Source organism: Lolium perenne, chromosome 4, assembly GCF_019359855.2.
Source record: "Lolium perenne isolate Kyuss_39 chromosome 4, Kyuss_2.0, whole genome shotgun sequence".
Lineage (NCBI taxonomy): Eukaryota > Viridiplantae > Streptophyta > Magnoliopsida > Poales > Poaceae > Lolium > Lolium perenne.
Genome location: NC_067247.2, coordinates 256,633,397 through 256,646,336, shown reverse-complemented (window position 1 = coordinate 256,646,336; position 12,940 = coordinate 256,633,397).

The window sequence follows — 12,940 nt, the reverse complement described above, 5'->3', positions numbered from 1 at the left end:
CAATTACTAACATAGCATGCACACTGTCACCGACAGACTATGAAAGGAGGAATAGATCACATCAATACCATCATAGTAATAGTTAACTTCATAATCTACAAGAGATCACAATCATAGCATATACCAAGTACTTCATGATGCACACACTGTCAACATTACATCATGGAGGAGGAATAGAATACTTTAATAACATCACTAGAGTAGCACATAGATGAATAGTGATACAAAACTCATATGAATCTCAATCATGTAAGGCAGCTCATGAGATCATTGTATTGAAGTACATGGGAGAGAGATTAACCACATAGCTACCGGTACAGCCCTTAGCCTCGATGGAGAACTACTCCCTCCTCATGGGAGACAGCAGCGGTGATGAAGATGGAGGTGGTGTCGATGGAGATGCCTTCCGGGGGCACTTCCCCGTCCCGGCAGCGTGCCGGAACAGAGACTCCTGTCCCCCAGATCTTGGCTTCGCGATGGCGGCGGCTCTGGAAGGTTTCTCGTACCGTGGCTTATTCGTATCGAAGATTTAGGTCAGGGGGCTTCTTATAGGCGAAGAGGCGGAGTCGGAAGGCTGACGGGGCCACCACACAGTAGGGGGGCGCGCCTGGCTCCTTGGTCGCGCCGCCCACACGTGTGGGCCCCCTGTGGCCCTCCTCTGGTCCCTCTCGGGTGTTCTGGAAGCTTCGTGGAATTATAAGATACTAGGCGTTGATTTCATCCAATTCCGGGAATATTTCCTTACTAGGATTTCTGAAACCAAAAACAACAGAAAACAGGAACTGACACTTCGGCATCTCGTCAATAGGTTAGTTCCGGAAAACGCATAAAATCATCATAAAGTGTGAACAAAACATGTAGGTATTGTCATAAAACAAGCATGGAACATCAGAAATTATAGATACGTTGGAGACGTATCAGCATCCCCAAGCTTAGTTCCTACTCGTCCTCGAGTAGGTAAACGATAAAAGAATAATTTCTGAAGTGACATGCTACCAACATAATCTTGATCATAATATTGTAAAGCATATGAGATGAATGAAGTGATTCAAAGCAATGATAAAGACGATGAGTAAACAAATGAACCATATAGCAAAGACTTTTCATGAATAGTACTTTCAAGACAAGCATCAATAAGTCTTGCATAAGAGTTAACTCATAAAGCAATAGATTCAAAGTAAAGGCATTGGAGCAACACAAAGGAAGATTAAGTTTCAGCGATTGCTTTCAACTTGTAACATGTATATCTCATGGATATTGTCAACATAAAGTAATATAATAAGTGCAATAAGCAAGTATGTAAGAATCAATGCACAGTTAACACAAGTGTTTGCTTCTTAAGATGGAAGGAAGTGGGTGAACTGACTCAACATAAAAGTAGAAGAAAGACCCTTCGCAGAGGGAAGCATTGATTGCTATATTTGTGCTAGAGCTTTTAATTTGAAAACATGAAGAGAGCATAAAAGTAAAGTTTTGAGAGGTGTTTGTTGTTGTCAACGAATGGTAGTGGGTACTCTAACCCCCTCGCCAGACAGACATTCTAAGAGCGGCTCCCATGAAATTTTTATTTTTGGGTGGAACTCCTTCCAACCTTTACTTTCACAAACCATGGCTAACCGAATCCTCGGGTGCCTGCCAACAATCTCATACCATGAAGGAGTGCCTTTTTATTTTAGTTTTATTTAGATGACACTCCTCCCCACCTTTGCTTTCTCAAGCCATGGCTAACCGAATCCTCGGGTGCCGTCCAACAATCACATACCATGGAGGAGTGTCTATTTTTTTGTAAAAATATGAAAGTTAATTAATTGGGGCTGGGAACCCCATTGCCAGCTCTTTTTGCAAAATTATTGGATAAGCGGATGAAGCCACTAGTCCATTGGTGAAAGTTGCCCAACAAGATTGAATGATGACACGCGTACAGCACGCGACCGTTGGGAACCCCAAGTGGAAGGTGTGATGCGTACAGCAGTAAGTTTCCCTCAGTAAGAAACCAAGGTTTATCGAACCAGTAGGAGTCAAGAAGCACGTTGAAGGTTGATGGCGGCAGAGTGTAGTGTGGCGCAACACCAGGGATTCCGGCGCCAACGTGGAACCTGCACAACACAACCAAATTACTTTGCCCCAACGTGACAGTGAGGTTGTCAATCTCACCGGCTTGCTGTAACAAAGGATTAGATGTATAGTGTGGATGATGATTGTTTGCAGAAAACAGTAGAAAAAGTATTGCAGTAGATTGTATTCGATGTAAAAGAATGGACCGGGGTCCAGAATTCACTAGTGGTGTCTCTCCCATAAGAATAAGCATGTTGGGTGAACAAATTACAGTTGGGCAATTGACAAATAAAGAGGGCATGACCATGCACATACATGTTATGATGAGTATTGTGAGATTTAATTGGGCATTACGACAAAGTACATAGACCGCTATCCAGCATGCATCTATGCCTAAAAAGTCCACCTTCAGGTTATCATCCGAACCCCCTCCAGTATTAAGTTGCAAACAACAGACAATTGCATTAAGTATGGTGCGTAATGTAATCAACACGTACATCCTTAGACATAGCATCGATGTTTTATCCCTACTGGCAACAGCACATCCACAACCTTAGAACTTTCTGTCACTGTCCCAGATTTAATGGAGGCATGAACCCACTATCGAGCATAAATACTCCCTCTTGGAGTTACAAGCAAAAACTTGGCCAGAGCCTCTACTAGTAACGGAGAACATGCAAGATCATAAACAACACAAAGATAATAGATTGATAATCAACATAACATAGTATTCCATATTCATCGGATCCCAACAAACACAACATGTAGCATTACAGATAGATGATCTTGATCATGTTAGGCAGCTCACAAGATCCAATAATGAAGCACAATTAGGAGAAGACGACCATCTAGCTACTGCTATGGACCCATAGTCCAGGGGTGAACTACTCACTCATCACTCCGGAGGCGACCATGGTGGTGAAGAGTCCTCCGGGAGATGATTCCCCTCTTCGGCAGGGTGCCGGAGGCGATCTCCTGAATCCCCCGAGATGGGATTGGCGGCGGCAGCGTCTCTGGAAGGTTTTCCGTATCGTGGCTCTCGGTACTGGAGTTATTATCGACGAAGGCTTAAGTAGGCGGAGGAGGTAGGTTTAGGGGCGACGCGAGGGGCCCACACAGCAGGCCGGCGCGGCCAGGGCTTGGGCCGCGCCGCCCTGTTGTGTGGCCGCCTCGTCGCCCCACTTCGTATCTCCCCCGGTGTTCTGGAAGCTTCGTGGAAAATAAGATCCTGGGCGTTGATTTCGTCCAATTCTGAGAATATTTCCTTACTAGGATTTCTGAAACCAAAAACAGCAGAAAAAACAGAATCGGCTCTTCGGCATCTCGTTAATAGGTTAGTGCCGGAAAATGCATAAATATGACATAAAGTATGCATAAAACATGTAAGTATCATCAATAAAGTGGCATGGAACATAAGAAATTATCGATACGTTGGAGACGTATCAGCATCCCCAAGCTTAGTTCCTGCTCGTCCCGAGTAGGTAAACGATAACAAAGATAATTTCTGAAGTGACATGCCATTATAATCTTGATCATACTATTGTGAGCACATGTAATGAATGCAGCGATTCGAAACAATGGTAATGTAATGAGTAAACAAATGAATCATATAGCAAAGACTTTTCATGAATAGTACTTTCAAGACAAGCATCAATAAGTCTTGCATAAGAGTTAACTCGTAAAGCAATAAATTCAAAGTAAAGGCATTGAAGCAACACAAAGGAAGATTAAGTTTCAGCGGTTGCTTTCAACTTGTAACATGTATATCTCATGGATATTGTCAATGTAAAGTAATATAACAAGTGCAATATGCAAGTATGTAGGAATCAATGCACAGTTAACACAAGTGTTTGCTTCTTGAGGTGGAGAGAGATAGGTGAACTGACTCAACATAAAAGTAAAAGAAAGGCCCTTCGCAGAGGGAAGCATTGATTGCTGTATTTGTGCTAGAGCTTTGGTTTTGAAAACAAGAAACAATTTTGTCAACGGTAGTAATAAAGCATATGCATCATGTAAATTATATCTTACAAGTTGCAAGCCTCATGCATAGTATACTAATAGTGCCCGCACCTTGTCCTAATTAGCTTGGATTACCTGGATTATCATCGCAATACATATGTTTTAACCAAGTGTCACAAAGGGGTACCTCTATGCCGCCTGTACAAAGGTCTAAGGAGAAAGCTCGCATTGGATTTCTCGCTTTTTGATTATTCTCAACTTAGACATCCATATCGGGACAACATAGACAACAGATAATGGACTCCTCTTTAATGCATAAGCATTTAGCAACAATTAATTTTCTCATATGAGATTGAGGATATTTGTCCAAAACTGAAACTTCCACCATGAATCATGGCTTTAGTTAGCGGCCCAATGTTCTTCTCTAACAGTATGCATGCTCTAACCATTCAACTCATGGTAAATCGCCCTTACTTTAGAAAAGACGGACATGCATAGCAACTCACATGATATTCAACAAAGTGTAGTTGATGGCGTCCCCAGGAACATGGTTATCGCACAACAAGCAACTTATAAGAAATAAAATGCATAAGTACATATTCAATACCACAATAGTTTTTAAGCTATTTGTCCCATGAGCTATATATTGCAAAGATAAAGAATGGAAATTTTAAAGGTAGCACTCAAGCAATTTACTTTGGAATGACGGAGAAATACCATGTAGTAGGTAGGTATGGTGGACACAAGTGGCATAGTGGTTGGCTCAAGGATTTTGGATGCATGAGAAGTATTCCCTCTCGATACAAGGCTTAGGCTAGCAAGGTTATTTGAAACAAACACAAGTATGAACCGGTGCAGCAAAACTCACATAAAAGACATATTTTAAACATTATAAGACTCTACACTGTCTTCCTTGTTGTTCGACCCTTACTAGAAATTATCTAGACCTTAGAGAGACCAATTATGCAAACCAAATTTTAGCAAGCTCTATGTATTTATTCATTAATAGGTGCAAAGTATATGATGCAAGAGCTTAAACATGAGAACAACAATTGCCAAGTATCACATTATCCAAGACATTTTACCAATTACCACATGTAGCATTTCCCGATTCCAACCATATAACAATTTAACGAAGCAGATTCAACCTTCGCCATGAATATTATGAGTAAAGCCTAAGGACATATTTGTCCATATGCAACAACGGAGCGTGTCTCTCTCCCACACAATGACTGCTAGGATCCAACTTTATTCAAACAAAACAAAAACAAAAACAAACCGACGCTCCAAGCAAAGTGCATAAGATGTGATGGAATAAAAATATAGTTTCACTAGAGGAACCTGATAATGTTGTCGATGAAGAAGGGGATGCCTTGGGCATCCCCAAGCTTAGACGCTTGAGTCTTCTTGAAATATGCAGGGGTGAACCACCGGGGCATCCCCAAGCTTAGAGTGGCTTTTGTTTCGTGGAAGCTTCGTGGAATTACAAAAAGATGCAATTGCAGGATCTAAGTGGGTTAGGCTTAAATTTGTTCTGGAAGCTTCGTGGAATTATAAGATACTAGCCGTTGATTTCGTCCAATTCCGAGAATATTTCCTTACTAGGGTTTCTGAAACCAAAAACAGCAGAAAACAGGAACTGGCACTTCGGCATCTCGTCAATAGGTTAGTTCCGGAAAACGCATAAAATCATCATAAAGTGTGAACAAAACATGTAGGTATTGTCATAAAACAAGCATGGAACATCAGAAATTGTTGATACGTTGGAGACGTATCAACCTCAAGCCGGAGTAAACAAGCTCCACAACGTCATAAAGGAATCACACACGATGCGCACACTGTCACCATCACACCGTGGAGAGTGACTCCGGAGTTCATATTAAAGTAACCTCTAGAGTGCATAATAGACAAGAGCAACATCTACATATTCAAATAGATTACAAAGCTCATGATCACATAAAGATCACACCATGGGAGAGAGAGATGAACCACATAGCTACCGGTAGAGCCCTCAGCCTCGGGGGAGAACTACTCCCTCCTCATCATGGGAGACAGCAACGGCGATGAAGATGGCGATGGAGTCGATGGAGATGGCTTCCGGGGGCACTTCCCCATCCCGGCGGCGTGCCGGAACGGAGACTTCTGTCCCCCGAAACTTGACTTCGCGATGGCGGCGGCTACGTAACTTTTCGTGGAGGAAGACCGATCGATTTAGGGTTTTCGCGACGGAAGGAATATATAGGCGAAAGGGCGGCGCGAGGGGGTGCCCGAGGGGCCCACCCCATATGGAGGCGCGCCGCCCCTCTTGGCCGCGCCAGCCTATGGTGTGGAGGCCGTGGGCCTCCCCCTGGCTTGCCCTTCTGGCTCCGTGTGTCCCTCGGAAAAATAGGAGGTTTGGCTTTTGTTTCGTCTAATTCCGAGAATATTTCCTGTGTAGGATTTCTGAAACGAAAAACAGCAGAAAACAGGAACTGGCGCTTCAGCATCTTGTTAATAGGTTAGTACCGGAAAATGCATCAAAATGATATAAAGTATGGATAAAACATGTAGATATTGTCATAAAACTAGCATGGAACATAAGAAATTATAGATACGTTGGAGACGTATCAAGCATCCCCAAGCTTAGTTCCTACTCGCCCTCGAGTAGGTAAACGATAAAAAGGATAATTTCTGAAGTAACATGCTACCAACATAATCTTGATCAATACTATTGTAAAGCATATGAGATGAATGAAGTGATTCAAAGCAATGGTCTATAGTTTACTAACAAATAGATAATAACTAAACAACTAAATCATATAGCAAAGACTTTTCATGAATAGTACTTTCAAGACAAGCATCAACAAGTCTTGCATAAGAGTTAACTCATAAAGCAATATATTCTTAATAGAACGTTTTGAAGCAACACAAAGGAAGATTTAAGTTTCAGCAATTGCTTTCAACTTTCAACATGTATATCTCATGGATAATTGTCAACACAAAGTAATATGATGAGTGCAAATAAGCAAGTATGTAAGAATCAATGCACACAGTTGACACAAGTGTTTGCTTCTAAGATAGAAAGAAGTAGGTAAACTTACTCAACCTAAAGTAAAAGAAAGGCCCTTCACAGAGGGAAGCAGGGATTAAATCATGTGCTAGAGCTTTTCAAGTTTTGAAATCATATAGAGAGCATAAAAGTAAAGTTTTGAGAGATGTTTGTTGTTGTCAACGAATGGTAGTGGGCACTCTACCCCCCTTGTCAAACAGACTTTCAAAGAGCGGCTCCCATGAAGGACGTTATCTCTACCTGCAAGGTAGATAATCCCTCTTCTCTTTTGTTTACACATGTACTTTAATTTTATTTATGGATGACACTCCTCCCAACCTTTTTCTTTCACAAGTCATGGATAACCGAATCCTCGGGTGCCTTCCAACATTTCACAAACCATGGAGGAGTGTCTATTTGCAAAATTAAGTTGCTTACTGATAGATCAGGGCAAAACATGTGAAGAGAATTATTAATGAAAGTTAAATAATTGGGGCTGGGAACCCCGTTGCCAGCTCTTTTTGAAAAATTATTGGATAAGCGGATGTGCCGCTAGTCCATTGGTGAAAGTCTGCCCACCAAGATTGAAAGATAAAACACCACATACTTCCTCATGAGCTATAAAACATTGACACAAATAAGAGATAATAACTTTTGAATTGTTTAAAGGTAGCACATGAAGTATTTACTTGGAATGGCAGAAAAATACCACATAGTAGGTAGTTATGGTGGACACAAATGGTATAGGTTTTGGCTCAAGGTTTTGGATGCACGAGAAGCATTCCCTCTCAGTACAAGGCTTTGGCTAGCAAGGTTGTTTGAAGCAACACAAGTATGAACCGGTACAGCAAAACTTACATAAGAACATATTGCAAGCATTATAAGACTCTACACTGTGTTCGTTGTTGCTGAAACACTTTTACCAGAAAATATCTAGACCTTAGAGAGACCAATCATGCAAACCAAATTTCAACAAGCTCTATGGTAGTTCTCCATTAATATATTTAAACTACATGATGCAAGAAGTTAAACATGATCTACTTGAGAGCACAAAACAATTGCCAAGTATCAAATTATTCAAGACAATATACCAATTACCACATGAAGCATTTTCTGTTTCCAACCAAATAGCAATAAGTGTAGCGGCTTTCAGCTTCCGCCATGAACATTAAAAGTAAAACGAAGAACACAAGTGTTCAAATGAAAAAGCGGAGCGTGTCTCTCTCCCACACAAGAATGTTAGGATCCGAATTATTCATAGAATGAAAATAACAAAACGAAAATAAAAGCACACAGACGCTCCAAGTAAAGCACATAAGATGTGACAGAATAAAAATATAGTTTCACTAGAGGTGACCTGATAAGTTATTGATGAACAAGGGGATGCCTTGGGCATCCCCAAGCTTAGACGCTTGAGTCTTCTTGAAATATGCAGGGATGAACCACGGGGGCATCCCAAGCTTAGACTTTTCACTCTTCTTGATCATATTATATCATCCTCCTCTCTTGATCCTTGAAAACTTCCTTCACACCAAACTCAAATCAATCTCATTAGAGGGTTAGTGCATAATCAAAAATTCACATGTTCAGCAAGGACACAATCATTCCCAACACTTCTGGACATTACCCAAGGCTACTGAAATTTAATGTAGCAAAGAAATCCACTCAAACACAGTAAAAGAGGTAATGCGAAATAAAAGGCAGAATCTATCAAAACAGAACAGTCCGTAAAGACGAATTTTTTTGAGGCACTTAACATGCTCATATGAAGAAGCTCAAATTTAATGAAAGTTGCGTACATATCTGGGGATTACTCATGAATTTTTACAGAATTTTTAGATTCTCCTACAGAGAGAACAGCTCAAATTCGTGACAGATAAAAATATGTTTCCGCGCAGAAATCCAAATCTAGTATCAACCTTTTATCAAAGACTTTACTTGGCACAACAATGCAATAAACATGATAAGAAGAGGTTGCTATAGTAGTAACAACTTCCAAGACACAACAAAATAGTAGCAAAATAAAACATGGGTTATCTCCCAATAAGTGCTTTCTTTATAGCCATTAAGATGGGCTCCGTAATTTTAATGATGCTCTCGCAAGAAATAAGAGTTGAAGCAAAATAGAGCATCAAAAGCAAATAAGAAACACTTTTAAGTCTAACCCAATTCCTATGAAAAGGAATCTTGTAAATAAACAAGTCATGTAAGCATAATGCAATAAGCATAGGAAGACAAGACAAGCGCAACTTCAAGATTTTCATCGAAAAGAGAGGTGTTTTAGTAACATGAAAATCCCTACAACCATATTGTCCTCTCTCATAAAGATTTTCAGTAGCATCATGAACAAACTCAACAATATAACTATCACATGAAACATTCTTATCATGAGCTACATGCATAAAATTATTACTCTCCACATAAGCATAGTCATTACTATTAATTGTAGTGGGAGCAAATTAAATAAAATAGCTATCATTATTATTCTCATCACCATAATCATCATATATAGAAGGCATATTGTAATCATAATTAATTTTCTGCTCAATAGTAGGTGGACTAAAAATATGATAGTCATCATTGTAATCATCATATATAGGAGGTAAAGTATCATCAAAGTAAATTTTCTCCTCCATGCTTGGGGGACTAAAAATATCACAACCAGCTTCCCCAAGCTTAGACTTTTCCATAGCATTAAAAATAATAGTGTTCAAAGAATTCATGCTAAAAACATTGCTACAACTATTTTGCAAACAAAGTTCCATGGGTTTTTTAATTCTCTCTTCAAACACATCATTTCCTAATTTAATATAAAGTTCATAAAGATCTCTATTTTGTTGTTGTTTTCCATTAAGCCTAACTAGTGAAAATAAAAACAAGAGACAAAAAGATATAATTGCAGAATCTAAAGGAGATACCTTCGAGCACTCACACACCGGCAACAGTGCTAGGAATTAGCTTAGTAGTCGGAGGATGTGAATACCTTTTACCTTACCTCCCCGGCAACGACGCCAGAAAATAGCTTGATGTCTACGCACGCTTCTATTCCTGTAGACAGTGTGGGCCTCCAAGAGCAGAGGTTTGTAGAACAGCAGCAAGTTTCCCTTAAGTGAATCACCCAAGGTTTATCGAACTCAGGGAGGTAGAGGTTAAAGATATCCCTCTCAAGCAACCCTGCAATTAAGATACAAGAAGTCTCTTGTGTCCCCAAGACACCTAATACACTTGTCAGATGTATAGGTGCACTAGTTCGTCGAAGAGATAGTGAAATACAAGTAATATGGATGATTATAAGTAGTAATTGCAATCTGAAATAAAAATGGCAGCAAGCAAACATGTAGCAGAACTTGTTGGAAACGATGTTTCAATGCTTAGAAACAAGGCATAGGGATCATACTTTCACTAGTGGACACTCTCAACAATGATCACATAATTGAATGAATAAATGCTACTCTCAAACACTCTCTTGTTGGATAACAAACACCATTCTTTGTGTAGGGCTGCAAAAGCACACCTCAAGCCGGAGTAAACAAGCTCCACAATGTCATAAAGGTATCACACACGATGCGCACACTGTCACCATCACACCGTGGAGAGTGACTCCGGAGTTCATATTAAAGTAACCTCTAGAGTGCATAATAGACAAGAGCAACATCTACATATTCAACTAGATTACAAAGCTCATGATCACATAAAGATCACACCATGGGAGAGAGAGATGAACCACATAGCTACCGGTAGAGACCTCAGCCTCGGGGGATAACTACTCCCTCCTCATCATGGGAGACAACAACGACGATGAAGATGGCGATGGAGTCGATGGAGATGGCTTCCGGGGGCACTTCCCGTCCCGGCGGCGTGCCGGAACAGAGACTTCTGTCCCCCGAAACTTGACTTCGCGATGGCGGCGGCTACGTAACTTTTCGTGGAGGAAGACCGATCGTTTTAGGATTTTCGCGACGGAAGGAATATATAGGCGAAAGGGCGGCGCGAGGGGGTGCCCGAGGGGCCCACCCCATATGGCGGTGCGCCCCCCCTCTTGGCCGCGCCAGCCTATGGTGTGGAGGCCGTGGGCCTCCCCCTGGCTTGCCCTTCTGGCTCCGTGTGTCCCTCGGAAAAATAGGAGGTTTGGCTTTTGTTTCGTCCAATTCCGAGAATATTTCCTGTGTAGGATTTCTGAAACAAAAAACAGCAGAAAACAGGAACTGGCGCTTCGGCATCTTGTTAATAGGTTAGTACCAAAAAATGCATCAAAATGATATAAAGTATGGATAAAACATGTAGATATTATCATAAAACTAGCATGGGACATAAGAAATTATAGATACGTTTGAGACGTATCAGTAATCCTGGACCTATAGGCCTTTTGCTAGTATCGAGGAGCTAGCTTTACTGTGGAAGTTATTCGCTTCACGTACATGCGGGTAGAACCCGAGATGATACATATGCTAGGGGTGATTTTGGTTCCTCGCATGGGTTCTTCCCCTACAGTACCATTTATCCCACCAGAAGCCTGTATGGGTTTGGTTCTTGTGCGAAGATCTAAGGATTAGTTTTTATCCGGATCCCTTCTTCTCTGTTCGAAGGCAGTCTGTGGCGGTTATGAATGTTTTTCATTCCTAACCCTTTCAAGAAAGTTGTTCCTTTTGAAGAGGCGAAGGCGGCGGCATATGGTAAGGTCACATGGTACGGTTAGGGTGACCGTACCAGTGGTCGTTAAGATGTCCTGTGCGTAGGATGTCAATCTTCTGAATTATGGAGTTGCTTGATTTCTCCAAGTCTTCATTTATGACTTGATTATCGTTCAAAATTAACAATTTCCTACAAGTTTCATAGGAGCACAAGAAAATGGATGGTTCGTTGTATTATGGTACTTCGATGGTTAGTTGGAGAGCGAAAACCAATAAATCCAAATAAAAAAATAAATATATAAACACCTTGGAAAACACGTCATTTTAGGAGATATCATTGGCCAGTGGGTGGGGGATGGAGAATGGTAACCGAAATAAACACTGGAGGTCCTGGAATTGGGTATCATCACAACAAAATTATGGGAGGGTTTTAGGGACATGGAAATCTTCAGTCAGGCGATCGATGCTCGACCGATAGTGCTGGCGTTTATTGACAGATCCAACCACTATTTCTCGTGCCGCAACTTTTGAGGTGCTTTGAGTGCACGCTCAACTTCATACACGAGATGGCAGAGTATTCTGCTTGGGCGGGAGCTTTTACAACAAGACATCCGATGGTATGAGGAGATGGCTCGACGATCAGAATAATGCAAGCCAATTGGATTTTTGGAATCAAACCTAAGGTGGTACATACTCTAACACCGTTAATTGATGTACAATGGACTTATTGCTGGATAACGAGGCACGGTCATGGAATGTAACACGTGTGTGTTCTGTTTTTAGGAGGGTGTGGCAAATGAGGTTCTGCAGATTCCACTGAGTCGCCATGGCTGCGATGTTTTCCTATGTTGGCCACATAGATGCTTCGGTCTCGACATGGTCCATTATGCATATCATTTGGAGTGCTTAGAACTGGCCGCTGTGAGTCATAGTGCTCGTGATCATGGTATATCATCAAATACTCAAGCTGAGACAAAGTTTTGGAAGGGTCTTTGGTGATCAAGGCCTATGGGAAGATGTGCATTACCCTATGGATATTTTCACACAACTACATCCCAATAGGTCTACAATTTTTGCGATGTCACATCTCGACTTCCCTACTATGTGTTTATTGTTCTGTAGAGGAGAGTGTGGAGCATGCCATGCTATTCTGTATTTCTGCGAGGGGGGTGTGCGCTGATGTGAAGGAGTTTGGCATTCCTTTGAACCGTAAATTCTTTGCTTCACCTCAAGATTGGCTTGTTGATTTCACGTCCAATTGTAATGG